The 19,782-nt window shown below is 40.8% G+C and overlaps 1 protein-coding gene across 1 annotated transcript in view; it reads left to right on the plus strand.

The window, feature by feature from the left end:
• LOC113113583 (glutamate receptor 3-like) overlaps positions 1-19,782 on the plus strand; it is a 101,629-nt gene that overhangs the window by 33,665 nt on the left and 48,182 nt on the right. The window lies entirely within an intron of this gene.

Consider the following 19,782-nt stretch of genomic DNA (forward strand, 5'->3'; position numbering starts at 1 on the left):
ATACAGTCTTTGTCATAAAATATACTTATTTGTTTGAATAAAGTTAACAGTTTGACCATTCAATGTTGTTTTCAAGATCTGAGGTAAATGCAAACACTCTGATTAACAAATCTTGAGTCAGAGTGCTGCATCACATCTGGTGTGGACACAGTGTTAGAACATAAAGTCATATGAAAGCATTATTTGTATCATTTCCTGTGGCTCGGCGGTAGAGCGTTGTTGTTAGCAGTGCAAAAGGTTGTGGGTTCAATTCCCAGGGAACAGACATACTGGTAAAATAATATGTAGCCTGATTGCACTTTAAGTCACTTTGGATAAAAGCATCTGCTAAATGCATTAAAGTAATGTAAATGTAATATCCCATCAAACATCTCCTTTTGTATTGCACTGAAGAAAGAAATCCAAATGGGTTTGAAACAGTGCTGGGGTGAGTAAATAATGACATTGTTTGAATTTCATGCAAGGAAATGGACAATATAAGCAGTGGCAGCAAAACAATAGGATCCTAAAATGTCTTTGTTACCAAATTAAAATTCAGGGCCATAACAGCACCGATGCCTCATCACCGCCTTCCCCAAGCGCACCTGTTCTTAGGCCATGGTTTGTGTTTACTAATCATGAAGAGGTCACAATCTCCATTTGACCCAGAAGACACCTGGCCAATGATTCTGTTCTCCTCGTACTTTATAAATGGCACTGCAGTCAGCTCCTCTGCGGCAGTCACAACATCTGTGCTGTGGTTTCCTCGTTTCGTTCAACCATTCGCCTTTCTGCACCATGTCCTATTTAACCATTCATTCACTCGCAAGGAAATCAGAATTTCCCGACGCTCATCTCAGACGGATTGAGCAATTAATTAAACTCAAGTGCTTTCTGTTGAGGAAATCTGCGATGAGTCAAAGTGTCTCATGGCAGCACACAAGCTTGAGGCGGTAACACTGGCATTTCAGGTCCCATTAAAGCCCGCTAGCATCCTGCGGTTGAGTTCACAATGGTTTTCCCGCAAAATGCATCGCTAATTAGATGAGACACAGAGCTAGCTCAGAGAGCTCAATGATCCCCCCCTCTTTCCCATCCCAATGTATCCTTCATAGCAACTTCCGCCTGGATTTGTTTCACTGCGATTTAAAGGTCATTTCCTGTAAGTTGCCAAGGAGCTTCTCGGTTCAGTAAAAGACAATATAAAGAGCAGTTTTAGCATATCTCTCAGACTCCAGGACATGTAACAAGGACATTATGTAAAATTATTGGCACTTTAATCAGATTGCATTAGTATACAGTACATGATATGATGTATAGCTGTCACAACACCAGATTAAAACAAATTCATGAGGGGGATAAAACATAAACAAGAATCCCCCTCCATAGCATATTCCAAGTGATCAAGGGCTTAGGATATTCCAGTTAGTGTTGGGGAAAGTTACTTTTAAAAGTAGTGCATTACTATATTGAGTTAATCCCTAAAAAAGTAACTAATTATGTTACTTAGTTCCTTTTTATGAAAATGCTTTACTTTACTTTTGCATTACTTTCATGTTACTTTTTAAATAAGAGCAGGGCTTGGTTGTTTTTAATATAAGAAGTTATATTTATAGCAAATGTAAAAGCCCTTTCACTCCAAAAAGTGTAATGAATAAACCTCAGGCTGAAGGAAAAGTAAATTCATGTCTGTACAGTAGAACACAGAAGGTGGTTCAACACTTCAGCAATAAAAAAATAAAATAAAATAAAAATAATAATTTAAGCTTATTAGTATGGTTGAACTGCATCATCAACGGTCAGCAGCAAAGACAGTGGTTAATAAAATGGGATTAGATACATTTGTGTTATTTAAGAGCAGTTTTGCATCATATTCTGAGGTTGCATTTCACTTTTTTAATTCATTTTGATGAATACAATTTTTTTTTTTTTTTTTTTTTTTTTTTTTTTTTTTTTTTTTTTGTGAGTGGGATGAGTTAATGCACATTCAAATTTAGTTTAGAACTACATAATGTTCACACAGCGCACATAACGCCTCTGTACTTCTGATTTCTCCCAGTATGGGAACAGGAGACTTGCTGGCGTTTTTGAAAAAGTAACTCAGATATTTTATTGTAAATTAAAAAGTAATATGTTACTTTGCTAGTTACTTATAAAAAAAGTAATCTGATTACACTGGTTCCAGTTCAACTGATTGCAGGGGTTTGCCAGTAGTGGGTCTTATGCAATACAATCAATGGCTTATATTCTAATCAATTAGACAGCTAAATTAGAGAGGGAAGAGCTTTAAAAAGTATGTGGAACACACTCTTTTAGTGTTTAGAAGCAGTGAGAGAGAGATTTTGTAGCCATAATTGTACAAAAGCTTATAAAAACAACTATTGTTGACCGTTACTTCCTGCAGAATGGGGTATCCAAGACCCTGTCTTTTTACAGAATCCAGAAAACTCCCACACAGGGCAGCCGCAATTACAGATAAATACTGTGTATTATATTGCGACACCCCTAGAATGATATACAGTATAATTTAAAATAGCAATTGCAATTATTCACGTAACACTATTTTCTTGGGGGGGGGGGGGGGGGGGATTACAAGATTACAAGAAATTACATTATTATGAGAAACAAGTAAAGTAAAGTTTTGAATTTGTAGACAGACATTTGTCAAGTTTAGGTAATAATACGGCCTACTTCAGGGTTGGATGTATCAAATGGCTTCTGAATTAAATTGTATAGGGTTCAGGGACATGCTTTAAAGCATTTATAATTTAAATAATGAACTTCATAATGAAAACTAAATGAATGAGTAATAATGATAACCTAAATTATTACTAATTACAGTCGGCACCTGCATCTCATAACTCATAATATTGCAATTAAGTTGCATTAAAACACTATAACTTCTCACTCAGATTATTGGCTTAGATTTAAGCTAAGCCTCATGCCCAGCCAGCATCCCTCGCTTAAAGGCAGCAGTGAAATGTAATCCTTATTACTGGAACCCCAGGAGAAGATTAGGAGAGTTTATTAAAACACTTCATCAGAAACCTCGAGTCAAGTTGACACTTGGCACGTCACATGGACACGTACATCAAATGACATGACCCTGACGTGACATGGATGACTACACCACTGAGATGCTGGCCAAAGATGTTTATTAGTTTTTGGCATTGGTCGCTATCTAATTCCATCCAAAGGATTGATTTTCATTTGCTGTCTTAAGTACAATTTTTTTATTTATTGTTTTTGGTCCAAGATCAACTAACAGTGTTTCTGGATCAGTAGGGTAAGGTCAAGGATGGGGCCTGTCATACTCCTCTGATTGTCAGTGTTAGTTTAGAATTGGGACAGAATGTTTGATAGATTTAGAACTATGTTTGCTTGACAGGAACATAACAAAAGATGTTGGTCCAGGAATACATCCTGAGATGTTTTCTGTGAAGAGGCAGGAAGGCAGTGCCTCCTAAAAAGATGTACAAAAACAAAACAGCATGTATATCACAAAATATGATATCGGATCAACTCAGGCTTATTGGAAATATGTGCTTGTGGTGACATTTCTGCAACACTGATATTGCAATATTACTGTTAACAAAAGCAAAACCTGACAATTGCTACATTGCCTGAGCTACCGAGCCAATCTGTGTTGGAAAACTCATTCATATGAAACTTTATATGGGACACTAATGTTCAAAAGCTTCAGTTTTCAAAACTCACTGCATGTTAAAATTGTTTTAAATCATGATCTAACGTTGGGAGAAAATTAGGCTTTCCTAGTCAAACTCCGGCCCTGTAAATAAAAAAAATTTGTGAAAAGATTCAAAGTTGTCTGAATTTTACCGCATCTTGTGTCCATTTCAACTGGAAATTGCAGTAATTCTCACATACTGTTTTTTTTTTTTTTCTTTTTTTTTTTTTAGTTTTGCTGAAATGCAGGTAGAGGCACGTATTTACAAAAAGCCTATGTAGGTTTAGATAGGATGAGCACTTGTAGTGTGAAGTGCAGTGCCTATGTTTGGCTCTGTAATGTTGGTTCATTGGCCCTGTCATTGTAATAATGCTCACACTTGCAAATAATTCTGAATGGGTCAAACTGATGGAAATGGAAAGACTAATAACAAAGTTAACAACTCACCCACTCAGATATCACCATTTTCGCTCAAACTAAACTTAAAATGATTTTAAATTATGATCTGTAAGTGATCTGTTTTTAGCGAATAAATAGCCAAGTTAAATTAAAGCTGCACCTTTGTGTCTGCGATCATCATGACACCTGCATCACTTGCGCATTTGCAGACAATTTGATTTAATGATCCAAAAAGATAGTGACTATAAATATAATATAATATCCAAAGAACAGTAGAATGCTGTTGTATGTACTGTATATGTATACTGGGCTAAGAACTGGGCTAATGTGGTCATACTTCCTGGTTCTAGTAAGAACTCTTGCTGCTGCATTTTGGAAGAGCTGGAGTTTGTTTATTAACCATGCAGAACAACCACCCAATAAAGCATTACAATAATCTAACCTTGAGGTCATGAACGCATTAATTAATGTTTCTGCATTTGACATTGGGAGCATAGGTCATGATTTAGATATATTTTTGAGATGGAAAAATCAGTTTTACAAATGCTAGAAATGTGGCTTTCAAAGGAAAGATTGCTGTTAAATAGCACATCTAGGTTCCTAACTGATTATCACAAAGAATTGAATAAGCAGCCATTGAGTCTTAGACAGTGGTCTAGGTTATTTCATATGGAGGTTTTCGGTCTAATTATTAGCAACTCGTCTTTTTTTCAGAATTTAACAGTAAGAAATTACTCATCATCCAGTTTTTTTTCCAGTTACACTTTCCTGCAGAGTTTAGCTCCAACCATAATCAAACAAACCTACCTGTGATTTTTTTAATAATCCTGAAGACACTGATTAGCAAGCTCGGGTGTGTTAGATTAGCATTAGAGCTAAACTTTGCAGGAAAGTGGATCTCACAAGCCAGATTTGAGGATCACTGATGCATTCTGTTTTTCAAATTGGTTTGTTTTGCCGGTCTGCAAAGTAATATAGAGCTGAGTGTCATCAGCATAACATTGAAAGTTATCACACTGTTTCATGATGATGTCTTGCTGGGGTAACATTTAATACGTGAAAAATAATGGCCCTAGTACTGAGCCTTGAGGAACTTTATACTGCACTTGTGATCAATATGATACCTCTTCATTCACTACTATGAATTGATGGCATTCAGATATGTATGATTTGAACCATGTTAATGCACTTCCACTAATGAAAACAAAGTTTTCTAGTCTATGCAAAATAATTTTGTGATCAGTACTGTCGAACACAGCGCTAAGATCCAGTAGCATTAATAGAAAGCTACAACCATGATCAGATGATAAGAGCAGGTAATATTAACTCTAAGGAGAGCAGTCTCACTACTATAATATGATCTAAATCCTGACTAGAAATCCTCACAGATACCATTTTATTCTAAGAAGCAATTTAATTGTGAGGATAGTACCTTTTCTAGTATCTTGGACAGAAAAGGGAGATTCGAGAGAGGTCCGTAATTAACTAGTTCCTTTAGGTCAAGGTGTGTGTTGTTGTTGATCCTTAGAAGAGGATCTATAACTTCTGGAAGCACCTCTTTTAGGAGCTTAGATGGAATAGGGTCTAACATACTGTACATTTTGTTGGTTTAGATGATTTAACAAGTTTATACAATTCTTCCTCTCCTATAGTAGAGAATGAGTGGAATTGGTCTTCGGGGGATCTGTAGAACACTACCTGATGTGATACTGTAGCTGACAGATGCATGGTTTAAATTTTATCTCTAATAGTATCGATCTTGGAAGTTAAGTTGTTCATAAAGTCATTACTGGTGTGCTGTTGGGAAATGTTAAAACCTTCTGATGCTTTTGTTTTTTTGTTAAAGGGGGGGGGGGGGGTGAAATGCTCGTTTTCACTCAATATTCTGTTAATCTTGTGTACCTATAGAGTAGTACTGCATCCTTCATAACTCCAAAAAGTCTTTATTTTTATTATATTTATAAGAGAAAAATAGTCTGTATCGATTTTTCCTGGAAAAACACGAGCGCCTAGAGGCGTGATATGTGGGTGGAGCTAAAGAATCACGAGCGCGATTAGGCTTTTGCGTTGAGAGCGTTTGGAAGCTGGGACACAGATCCCGAGGCTGAAATGAAATTGCTGGTGAAGAGCAGCACCAGCAAAGGCGTCTCTATGTGGTATGTACTGAAACTGTATATATTTGCTTTGGAAAATGACTAAGTTCCACTTTATGTCGTCTTTTTTTTTTTTTTTTTTTTTAAGCTGTACATGTGGAAAGTGCAGTTTGATGACAACATCGCATGTTGTTTACTTGATGTGCTTACGCGCCGATAGTTAAGTTAACAACACAGAGATATTTGAAGCAGTTTTACTCACCACATGCGGTTCCAACACACGATTGTGACCCTTTTTCGTTGGAACTGCATTATCCTTAAGAAATAAACGATATGCAAATCCGGCATCAAACTGGGCCTTGTTTGTTAAACAAGCATCGTCGAAATGCAGGGAACAAACACAAACACTTGCACAACTCCGTTGATGCTCTGTAAAAATAAACTCCATCCACTGGTCCCTTAATGCTGTTTCTCTTTTGGTAATCTGTGCAGGGTTGTCTTGCCCTGGCAACCAAAAACACACTCCTTTTGTGACATTTCGCGGCGCTCTCGCTCTGATCAGTGCTCAGCCTCTCAGTGCGCTGCTATACGGGAGCGCTCGCTCTTCCGGCAGAAGTGCCTTAGGACCCATATAAGGAAATTCCGCTCCATCTAACGTCACACAGAGCCATACTCGAAAAAAAACTTTCCGAAACTTGTGACAAACTGGAAGAGGTTTTTTTGGAACAAAAATACTCCTTCAAACGTACAACTTAATTTTTGAAACGTTGTCCATGTTTAGCATGGGAATCCAACTCTTTCACAGTGTTAAAAACTCAGTATGCATGAAATAGCATTTCACCCCCCCCCTTTAAAGCCACTGTATTGAACAAATACTTGGGTTCACGAGTTCACCCTTACATCTAATCTGAAGGCAAATAGTAGGCATATTTTGACGTGCTGTCCTGGGGGAGGGGTCCGGGCCCGGAGCATAGCCCGAACCCAAATAACTCCCCCTATCCCTAATTTGGGATAAATAGATTAGAAGTGTAACGGAAACAGGTCAATTTAGCTCAAAGGGAATCATTTAAGATTTTAAAGGGAATTTGAACAGAATCACTGTTTCACGGCTGGTCACGGAGACGCCCTGCGATTCAGTGAGCTAGCCATTTAACATCAAATCTGTGCTGGATACTATAAGTGATTATACATGATAGTCAAATGTGTGGGTTACACATAAATGAATATGGAGTTAAGCAATGGAATGATTCATTTATAAGTCTTTTTGAGTTCATTCTGGTCCATATATAATGTACAAAAAGCAGTTTCTTTGCCATTCTCTGGCAAAGGGACTTTTCTGTGAAAACAAAGGTTTAAAGCCCTTCCCCCTTAGGAATTTCAGTCTGGTTCTGCTGGGTGGGGGAAGTCAATGCAAGTATTTAACTTGATCTCCTGGGTTTACATGTGATGTCCAACGTTGCATTTCAATCACGAACAATAAATTTGACAATCTCTTGTTCTAATTAAAATTGTCAATAATTGTTCTATTGGTGTTAATGTTGAAAGCTGGTGTGTGAACAAGTTGGTTGGTTGGTTATCTGGCTTGGTTCTTGTGGCACTAGAACTGATTTATGATTTCCTGAGGAGTTCGGCTCTCGTTTCAATGCACACAGCTCTGATAGACTCTTTAATTTGTCTGGTTCGACTCATTTCTGCTACAGAAGTGAGGAGTTGGGGTGGAGGAGGGATGCCGAAAAACTGTCGTGGGACAGGAGGTAGGAAGACTGGATATACAGTGGGGCTCGATAGTTTGGGCACCCCTTGCAGAATCTGTGAAAATATCAGTAATTTTTAAAAAATAAGAGAGATCATACTAAATGCATGTTATTTTTTATTTAGTACTGTCCTGAGTAAGATATTGTACATAAAAGATATTAACATTTAGACAAAAAAATTGCTGAAATTATTAAAATAACCCCCTCAAAAGTTTGGGAACCCTTGATTCTTAATACTGTGTTCTGTTACCTGATGATCCAGGACTGTCTTTCTGTTTTGTGATGGTTGTGCATGAGTCCCTTGTTTGTTCTGAACAGTTAAACTGAGCAGCGTTCTTCAGAAAAATCTTTAAGGTCCTGCAGATTCTTCAGTTTTCCAGCATCTTTGCATATTTGAACCCTTTCCAGCAATGACTTTATGATTTTGAGACGCATCTTTTCAGACTGAGGACATTTGAGGGACTCATACACAACTATTAAAAAAGATTCAAACATTCACTGATGCTCCAGAAGGAAACAAGATGCATTAAGAGCTGGGGGGTGAAAACTTTTGGAATTTGAAGATCAAGGTAAATTGTACTTAATTTGTGTACCGGGAAACATACAAGTATCTTCTGTTGCTTACGAAGGGCAGAACTAAATGGAAAAAAAATTACATTTCGACAAAATAAGACAAATTTGGCCATCTTCATTGTGTTCAAAAGTTTTCACCCCCCACCCCCAGCTCTTAATGCATCTTGTTTCCTTCTGGAGCATCAGTGAATGTTTGAATCTTTTTAATAGTTGTGTTGGAGTACCTCAGTTGTCCTTAGTCTGAAAAGATGCGTCTCAAAATCATAAAGTCACTGCTGGAAAGGGTTCAAATATGCAAAATTGCTGGAAAACTGAAGAATCTGCAGGACCTTAAATATTTTTCTGAAGAACGCTGCTCAGTTTAACTGTTCAGAACAAACAAGGGACTCATGCACAACCATCACAAAACAGAAAAGCCATTGTGGATCATCAGGTAACAGAACACAGTAAGAACCAAGGATTCCCAAACTTTTGAGTGGGGTTATTTTAATAATTTCAGCATTTTTTTTTTGTCTTGTGGACTAAATGTTAATATCTTTTATGTACAATATCTTACTCAGGACAGTACTAAATAAAATATAACATGCATTTAGTATGATCTCTCTTATTTTTTGAAAATGACTCGCATTTTCACAGATTTTGCAAAGGGTGCCCAAACTTTCAAGCCCCACTGTATATACGCTTGTGTGCTATTTAAGATGATTAGCTAAACGAGATGCACCTGTGCCAAATTGGATGATAATCTGATCATGCTTCTCCCGAACTTTGTTAATAAAACCACATTTCACGAGTTCACCCTGACATCTAATCTGAAGGCAAATAGTAGGCATATTTTGGCGTGCTGTCCTGGCTGGAGCATAGTCCGAACCCAAATAACTCCCCAAAAGAAGCTTAAAGCCATAGGACAGCAGCCAGAGAGCGATGCGATTCTGCTGCACCGGAAGGGAGAGTCCCTCTTGCGGCTGAGTACGAGGCGTGGCTTGTTGCATCTGATGGAGGGCTCTCACTGCGACTGAAGGGAGCCAGCGGCTGTACCCCATCGGGAGGGAGATCCCTGGCTGCCATCGAATATGCAACATAACTCGGATGGGGGGTTCACACTGCAACCGAAGGGAGCCGTGGGTTCTGCTGCACCAGAAGGGAGAGCCCCTCAGATGCTGAATAGGCAATGAGATTCGAGCCGTGGTTTGGTGTGTGGGATGAAGGGATCCTAATGCAACCGAAGGGAGCCAGCGGCTGTACCCCATCGGGAGGGAGATCCCTAGCCATCGTTGAGCATGCAACATAACTCAGATGTGGGGTTCACACTGCGACCGAAGGGAGCTGTGGGTCTGCTGCACCGGAAGAGGAGCCCTAGTCCGATGCTGAGAAGGCAAAGAGATGCGACTGATGGGGGGACTCCCGCTGCATCCGAAGGGACCTGTGGCTCTGCTGCACCGGAAGGGGGATTCCCCATTGCGGGTTTATGTGAGGCACTTTTTTTGCCTCGGAGGGTTCTCCCAGCCTCCGTAGGGGGGTTCGCAACTCTACAGTGGGAGTGCTGCCCCGGAGGGGAGAGCCCTGATTGACACTAACTGGAATACGACTGTTGGAGGGACTTTTGCTGCGTCCGAAGGGAGCTGCAGCTCTGCTGCACTGGAAAGGCGAGTCTTTCTTGCGATGCGAGGCATTCTTTGATGCGTCTGATGGAGGGCTCTCACTGCGACCGAAGGGAGCCAGCAGCTCTATTCCACCGGGAGGGAGAATCCTTTCTGCCCTTGAACATGCAACATAACTCAGAAGGGGGGTTCACACTATGACCGTAGGGAGCCGTGGGTCTGCTGCACCGGAAGGGAGAGCCCCATCAGATGCAAAATAGGCAAGAAGATTCGAGGCACGGTTTGATGCATCGGATGGAGGGCTCCTGCTGCGACCGAAGGGAGCCAGTGGCTCTATTTCCCTGGGAGGGATATCCCTGTCCGCCGTTGAACATGCAACATAACTCAGACGGGGGGTTCACCCTGCGACCAAAGTGAGCCGTGGGTCTGCTGCACCGGTAGGGGAGCCCCATCCGATGCAGAGTAGGCAAGAAGATGCGACAGATGGAGGGACTCTCGCTGCATCTGAAGAGAGCTGTGGCTCTGCTGCACCGGAAGGGAGAGTCCCCCTTGCGACTTTGTACGAGGCATGACTTTGATACATCGGATGGAGGGCTGTCACAATGACCGAAGGGGGCATGTGGTTCTGCTGCACCGGGAGGCAGAACCCCATCCACCACTGAGCGCGCAACGCAACTCAATGACAGACAAAGGGCCCACGCTGTGACCGGAGGGAGCCCCTGCCCTGCTGCACCGGAAGGGAGAGCCCTGTCCGATGCTGAATGGCAAGGAGATTGTAATGACGGCTGGAAGGCCTTTACTTTGGCCGAAGAAACAATAATTGACTATAAACGATAATTGGGAAGGAGAGGCTTCAAAATATAAATGTATATTTATTTATTTATATATATATATATATATATATATATATATATATATATATATATATATATATATATATATATATATAAATAATTATTTATTTATTTATTTATCTATATAACATATTTTATAATATGCGAACCAACGGCCTTGATAAAATCCCCCGAAACCAACGGATGGGGCTGCATCTGTAAATAATTGGATGTCATCAGGGAGAGACACCAGATCACTGTAGAAAAAAGTGAAGCCGTTCCATTGTCTGAGGAAGGTGATCCATAAACTGAGTTCATTGCAACATGCCTGGTTTATGATAATTTGATCATCTAAGGCATTCACGGAGGATGCGAGTGCGAGAAGATGAAAGAGTGGCCTTGCGGGATTATGCGCATTGCAAAGTTAAGATGCCCGAGCAAAGAGAGGAGATCGCGCTTTGAACAACTTTGGCACTCTGCCAAGGAAGAAGCCACTAAAATTATTCTGTCAATTTTTTTTTCCTTTGGCAGAGAGGCCTGGAATTTGATTGAATCCAGGTTAATACCTAAGAATTCAATGAAATGGGTTGGTCCCAAAGAATTCTCGTGCGCAATGGGGATTCCTAGCTCTGAGAAAACCCTGTGGACAGTTGTGATATTTTCGGCTGGAATTGCATCGGGAGGTGATACGATAAGAAAGTCGTCGAGCAGGTGGATTAGGTGAGGAATTTAATAGTTATTAGAAAGAATCCAGCAGATTGCCTCTGATAACATATCGAAAAATTTTGGGCTGCTTTTACATCCGAAAGTAAGGCGTACTGAGAAATAAAACTTCCCACGTCAGCGTATCCCGAAAATATGCCATGAATCTGGGTGGATAGGCATCACTTTGACAGCAGAAGTGATGTCTACTTTAGCCAGTCATGCACCGCGACCTACATTTTTTATCATGGTGATCGCTTGATCTTTGTCATGGTAATGCAGAGAATATTCTTTGAGGGGTATGAGGCTATTTATGCTATTTTATTTATTGGTAGCTTTCATGTCTGGGCATACTGTACGAGCGTGAGCTCCACCACAGTAATTACAGACATGGAGAAACTTGCATTGCTGTCTCACGCAATTTCCTCTGTTGAAATTACTGCAGACCTGTTGGTTACCCGTGGCTGAGAAGGATTCTCTCCTAAGATTTGATGCTGGATGGGTGGTAGCTGGTTGACTTGATTTGCGTCGGTTCTGGGCAGGGAGTAATAGCTGGATTAATTTGAGGGCATGAGATGGTCGAGTGAGCTACTGACGTGCAGACTGCACATGATATATTGTGACAGCTAAAAAATACGCGGCTGTGAAGATCAGCATCCAGGGCGCCCCAATAGGGGCATTGATTCCACTGGGCTACACGTACTGCACATTTGGCTGAAAATAGCTTGTGGTATGTGTAAAAATGGGTTCCGCCATAAGACAGCGCGAGTTCCATGACTATAGCCAGATAGTCATTGAGTTTGCGCCGTCTATAGGGAAAATCAGAGCAGATTACCTCCGTATAGCGGCTAAATGCGATCATGAATTCGGAAAAAGAAAGGGGGCGGGATGAACTGGGAGTCTAATTTTTTACAGTTGCTGAGAAATCTCCGCAATCTCTTTGTCGGTAGGAATCAGCCGGAGGTAGCAGAGAGAGGAGAGAGGAGAGATCAACATCCGCACCTGCGAGAATCAGTGATTTGATGGAACTAGGCACGGGGGGTGGTTCCATAGCGGTGGCATTCGGTGGAGTATGTAGAGGGGTCGCTATAAATAGAGTATACTGCGGTTTAGCTTGGGAAGAGGAGTTGTAAGGAAGATGAGGAGGGGCCATAACCGTTTGCGGAGGCATCCTCATGCACGGATTATCCCCTGGAGCTAGGGTCGGCCTGTAGGGAAAAGGATAGAGGGAGAAAGGCGGAAATGAGGGAGGGGTTGTACCCGTTTGCGGAGGCATCCTCACGCATGGATTGAACCCCGGTGCTTGGGGAAGCCTGTAAGGAGAGGAAGAGGAAGATGGAAAGGAGGAAGGAGGCCAGCCTGCTTGTGTTGCTAGCTGAGGTTTCCCAGCTTGGGTGTCTGCAACTGGGGCTGCTGGCCATTGTTGGGGAAAAGAAAAAGTGGAGGGGTAAAAGTAAGGAGGCTGAGCTTGAGCGACTAGCGGAGGCAGCCTCGTGCTAGTTTTTGCAGCTGAAGGTAAAGTAGAAAGCAGTGGAGGTTGGAAATTTGTGCCCGTGGGCACTGTTGCATGCGGCGAGGCAGCTGAAGGAGCTGCAGAGATAGGTTGTGAAGAGGGAGGCAGTGCGATGGGAGGACCGGCCGAATTTGGGGCGTGGCCCCGACCTGCTGATGATCTGCTATGTCCTGACGCTTGGGGGGAGCCAGAACTTGAGCTGGAAGAAGATGACATTTGTGAGACACGTTGTTTAGACCTGTGAGCTTTGGTTACCTTTTTGGAGGTAGGTGAATTATTTCCCAGTGTGCTATAAAGCTCATAGAGTTGAGCTTTGCTCATGTTACGAGAAAACCTAACATCTGAATTTGACAGTGCTTGTCTTAATCCTGCGACGGTCCATTTTCCAATGGGTGGGATGGATGGCGAAGCTGATGCATGTGATGTTGATGGTGACTGGGTTGGCTGTCTCGATGGTGGAGGTAAACGGAGACTTCGAGGCTTAGGTGTGTGCATATCAGGCCTAGTTTGTCTTCGCCCGCGCGATGAGGCCTAGGGCTCGGCGCTGCATCCGGGTTGAGATGGAGGTGCCATGGGGCCAGCAGAGGAAGGTGCTTTAGATCCGGTGGCTTGGTGGGGAGCTTCAAGCTCGTTGTCTGAAGGGAAAAATTTGAGTTCCGACATCTGGCAGACGAGTGGATGCCGAAAAACTGTCGTGGGACAGGAGGTAGGAAGACTGGATATATATACGCTTGTGTGTTATTTAAGATGATTAGCTAAACGAGATGCACCTGTGCCAAATTGGATGATTTTCTGATCATGCTTCTCCCGAACTTTGTTAATAAAACTACATTTAATGCTGGGTTTGTCTTCTAAACAAGATGGAAAAATAATCAGATCTAGCTAATTATTATTATTTATTTATTTTTCTGTAGGATACCGTACCTTCCCACCAAGCAATACGGAATACTTCTAGTTTTGTTTTTCTCCAGCTACAGTCATTTTTCCGGGCTGTTCTCTTTAGGGTGCGAGTTTGCTCATTAAACCAAAACAAACTCACAAGTTGCTTTGCATGTCACTAAGTTACCAGGATTTGGATAATATATAATATGACTTTATGACAAGAGTGTTTGGGTAAACATCGCCTGTATCTGCTTACTTGTGCAGACTATGTTTTGGCCTTCAGATGAAACCAATCAAACAGCACCAGAAGTCCTCTTTATTCCTGCAGACTTTAAGTTTCTCCTTGACATTAGCTGAGGTATGAATATATTTATACACTGTATGCATGCAAGGAAAAGAGAAGAAGCTGTGTGTGTGGGAGCAGTGGGGAAGAAGTGAGATGGATTTTGCCCTTTCTGAAGTGGCGGTCAGGTATGGGCAGATAATTGCCGGGCTTGTGCTGCAGAGACGGATGATTACAGGGTTTATTGTCTCTCGCAGGCACAATCAACCTTACCTCATGTCCCTGATTCAGCACACTCACTGCCACTTGATTTATGGGGTTTGGTGGCTCTCTCCCTCACTCAGGCTTCACCATGGCCACTATATTCCTTGAATTTCCTCTCTTATATGCATTCTCACTTGTTTCCATCTTGTGTGTACACTATATTTTCCTTTCTCTCGCCACCTCCATGTTTCATGTTGGGTTTGTATGCTGTGTGTTGTCTTACACTTACAATACTCTGGTGCATGTGTACAAACATGTCTGCTGGACACAGGGTCATGCACATTAATTTTTAATTCCAGAAATGAAATTCATGGACATTCATGGTGATGTTTGCGTACACATCAAACAAAATTTATACCAAATCTAAAATTTGAACAATACCTATGAAATTAGGTTCCATGCCTCCATTTTCAAAATGTTACATTAATTTACATTTAATTCTATAAATTCCTCTTCCTCTCATTTTACCCTGTGAGGCATGGCTAATTCAAATTCAATTCCATCACACGAACTGTGAATTTCATAAAGAGACTGTCTTCTAGAAACATTAGAGGAGAAAACCATCCTAGTGGGCCACTGTGACACTATGAAAGCACTTTTCTTTCATTTGACATTTGTGACTGGCATTTTGAAAAAGAAAGAAAAGTGGCATTCAGTCAAAGAGACCCACCAGCCATCTATTTGGGTACAGAGCAGCATCAGAGCAGGATCTTGGCTCTCTTGACCCCATCTACTGCATGACTAGTGTCTGTGGAGTGAGAAAGAAGACTGTAGTCCACCTTCATCAGCCTCTGCGCTCTGATCAATGCCTGCATATCATACAGTCCAGTCAGTCATATATGCAGAATAATCTGGGCATGACTACGGTTCAGTCCTGAAACACTGAATCAAAAATTTCAACCAAAAGCATGTCATGGACACACAAAATACTGTATGCAACATATGACATTTAACATGAATTTGTTTTTTTGGGCTGTAAGTCTTATCAAAAGTTCTTACGGGGTCTAATGCAAGGAAATGCAATGGTGAATACAAATGATAAAATGCAACTAAACATAATCAATAGTCTGAATCTGTGTCTCATCATTATAATATAATAAAATATATATTTTTTTAAAAAGAATAATCATTAGTATTAACCTTAAATGTTTCTGGAATAATGATGGTGTTAAATTTAAAAATGCTTTTAAATTAACCATTAGTTTAAGCCTTTTTTGAGCATAAGGAATTATAAAAATAAATAATAATAAAAACATTAAAAAAATATGCTGCAGTGTAATATATTTTAAATGGGTTTGATGCATCTTTTGCATCTGCAGTGCAATAAATGAGTAGCTGTGCCCTTGGTTATCGTAAATGTAAAAAATATGCATACATTTAAAATCTAGATTTGGGTGATGTGTAACATCCGTCATTATTTCATGTGATTGTTTTCTCACTTGTAATGAATTTACACTACCCTTCACATAAACAACTCCTGCAATGTCTGTGTTATGAGGCTGTGTGGTGTTTGCGGGCGATACAGCTGGCATGAGAACATCTTCAGTGTAATGACTGCAATCCATTACTAAATGTGTGTGTGTGTGTGTGTGGGGGGGGGGGGGGGGGGGGCAATAGAAAACACTAATCTGCATAATGCACACATACACAACTACTGAGCACTGCCTCAACTGTCAATACAAGGCTTGTTCAATAAAAAAACTAATTTATCATTTTTCATTTGCAGCAGCTATGGAGGAATAAGATTTCACTTGCCCGTGCAGTAGTGTGCCGACACCGATTAACTGTTTAACAAATGAATGATACAGCCAGAACCAAATGTGAAATGTCCTGATAAACAGATCATTCTCTGAGCTGAGATCAGGATCTGTGTTTGCTTGGAATGGAATGAATTATAATGTTTACATACTAAATATTTCAGAACATACCAGAAACATTTTCAAAAATTAATTGATGTAGCAAAGAGAGTTTTGTTTTAAAGGAATAGTTTGACTGGAAATGTAAACCTTTCATTGTTTATTCATCTTTGTTCTTTCAAACCTGTATGACTTCCATTCTTCTGTAGAACATAAAAGGAGAAATTTTGGATGACATCTCTTCTTCTCATGCAGTTCCAATGAATGGAGACTGGAGCTTTCAAGCCTCAAAAAATGCAAATGCAAGATAAAAATAGCATAATAGTAGTCTGAATGACTAGGACACAAACTAAAATTAAAGTTGTTGCCATTTAATTACGCTGTTAACTAATGCAAGTCAAGTCATCGGTTTCCCGTGGTCTTTTCCTGGTGGTCGTCTGAGACCAGGTCTTTACAGGGGATCTGTATCTGGGGCTCTAGTTGTCCTGGTCTCCGCTGTCTTTCAGGGCTGTAGAGGTCCTTTCTAGGTGCTGATCCACCATCTGGTCTGGATACGTACTGGATCTGGGTGACTACAGTGACCCTCTGATCTGGACACAGACTGGATCTGGTGGCTACGGTGACCTTGGAATAAGAGAGAAACAGACTAATATTAGCGTAGATGCCATTCTTCTGATGTAGAAAGTACATCGGGAGTTATAGGAAGTGTTCCTGGTTCCGGTTTACCTTATTAATGCAGCCTAAAAATGAATTTAACGAATTTGGATATTAGAAGTGTATAATTGTGTTATGTGCAAGCCAGTTTAGAGAGATGTGTCTTTAATCTATATTTAAACTGATAGTGTGTGTCTGCCTCCCGAATAATGTTAGGTAGGTTATTCCAAAGTTTAGGCGCTAAATAGGAAAAGGATCTGCTGCCTGCAGTTGATTTTGATATTCTAGGTATTATCAGATTGGCTGAGTTTTGAGAATGCAGCGGACGTGAAAAACAACAAGAGACCATTCTAATACTTTGGTGCTAAACCATTCAGGGCTTATAAGTAATAAGCTAGATTTGAAAATGCTTGGCTGCATAATTTCAATACCATCGACATCAATTCCATCTAGAGTATTAAATCTAGAGTATGATTTCGATAATGAGTAGGTCCTGAGATGTGTTGTCTAACCCCAGTAGAGTTCAGAATGTCTACGAATGCTGATCCCAATGCATCTTTTCATTGTCAACATGGATATTAAAATCACCAACAATTAAAACTTTACCTGCAGCCAGCACTAACTCGGATATAAACTAAGTATATTCTTTAATAAAGTTTGTATGGTCCCCTGGTGGCCTGTATACATTAGCCAGTACAAACATCACAGGGGTTTTATCATTTAAACTTGTTTCTCTGGACAATGTTATATGAAGCACCATTACTTCAAACAAGTTATACTTGAAGCCCGCCCGCTGAGAAATCCTGAAAACATTTTTTACTGCAGGCATAACACAACAGCTTGTAGCTATCATGTCTGGAAGTCTTAAAGACCACATTTCTTACAGAATTATTATGGATTTATACAGTCAAAAGCAGTGTTGAGTACTCGAGACTCGGACTCGGTCTTGGACTCGGTCTCGAGACCGTATTTTAATGGTCTCGGTCTTGTCATGGACTCGTGTGCATTTTGACTCGGTATTGACTCGGACTCGAACATATTAGGAATCGGACTTATGCCCGAGTCCACTCGAGTCCCAATCCAAATATTTCATGATTATTACTGTATGTTAATGTTTATTTAAATTGATGTATGATTGACACATCCAATGACTGGTGATTTTCTTTTGACGTGAGACGTTAAGCCAGCAACACACTGGATGCGTGGCGCAAGCGCCTCAGCTGCGTGGCGTGTCTGTTTTTAATTCGGCTCCCATGTTAACAGGTTAGATCTTGCAGACTGCCTGCTTGAGACGCGCGTCCCAGGCGCGGCTCGAGCCGCGCGGAAAACGCGCGCATGCTAGAAATAGAACCGACGCCTATTTTTCACGCGACACGCGTGCATGTTGGAAGCGTTTCCAGGCAAAATATACTAGGAAAATGTGTTTATATGTCATTTTTTACACAAATACATATTAATTCATGACATTTTGATATTTGAAAGTCTATAGGTTGACATAAATTCAGATATAAATGTAATTTTAAAAATAAATTAATAATGATCGATTTTCAAATATTGCACCTGTCAAACATACTCTATTTTGCCGTCAATACTGTTGACGGTGTCTTATCAGTAGGTGTGTAAAAAAATAAAAAAATAAATTTGATATTGTAATAAAAAAAATAAAGAGCCTGGTTTTTTGGCGGCCTCCCTCTATGTCACCTACAGCCGCAGCAGCGCGCCAAGCGCCGCGTGCAGGCACGCTTCTGGTGTGTAAAGACACAGAAAACGCGAAGCAGCCACCACGTTTCTGGCACGCAGCAGAGACGCCACGCAGCCAGTGTGTCACCGGCCTTAAGTTACCCTCCTGCCTCCGTAACCAAAATAACTTCGACTAGTGTGTATTTTACCCTGCATTAAAATGCACCATGCAGGGAAATTAGCATTAGATTATCCGTTGCTGTTACAGAAAGTGATGAAATGGTAACTGTTGTCAGTCCCCGCTTCCTCTGCGCCAGTAGAGAGAGTTTTTAGTTGGGGTGGATTGATCATGAGACCACATCGCGCTTGGTTGGGTAGCTGAATGGTGTCCTCACTTATTTTTTTGAAAAGTAATTATGCCCATCTTTAATCTTCACAACATCTAAAGTGCACATAATCCAATACATTGTAAGGATATTAGCATTCATTAGTTAAGCTTCAAGGTTAAAAGTTATGTAAAAGCTGTTACAGTTGAACATTTACAGGTATAGTGGTACAGTAATGTTACTTGTACTAGAAGTGTTATGTAGAATTACAATATAGAGTCGTACAGTAATATTATGTGTACTAGAAAGGTTATATGGATGTGTATAGTGGTACAACGATGTTATGTGAAAATGAGCACTCAATATTGACAAGTAACACTTCATAATACTAATAAAATTACCTTTACACCACATACTATGTGGCCCTTTTAACCTTTATTGTTTCCACCAAACATTTGACATACTCTTGAAGATTTCTTTAGGTCTTGTCTCAGACCCAATCTCTCTGGTCTCGGTCTTGACTCGGACTCAACCCTTTCTGAACTCGGTCTTGACTCGGACTCGACCCTTTCTGAACTCGGTCTTGACTCGGACTCGACCCTTTCTGAACTCGGTCTTGACTCGGACTCGACCCTCTCTGGACTCGATCTGGACTCGGACTCGAATGAGCTGGTCTCGACTTCAACACTGGTCAAAAGTAGCCAG

The sequence above is a fragment of the Carassius auratus genome, chromosome 14 (genome assembly GCF_003368295.1).
Source record: "Carassius auratus strain Wakin chromosome 14, ASM336829v1, whole genome shotgun sequence".
NCBI classification, from domain to species: domain Eukaryota; kingdom Metazoa; phylum Chordata; class Actinopteri; order Cypriniformes; family Cyprinidae; genus Carassius; species Carassius auratus.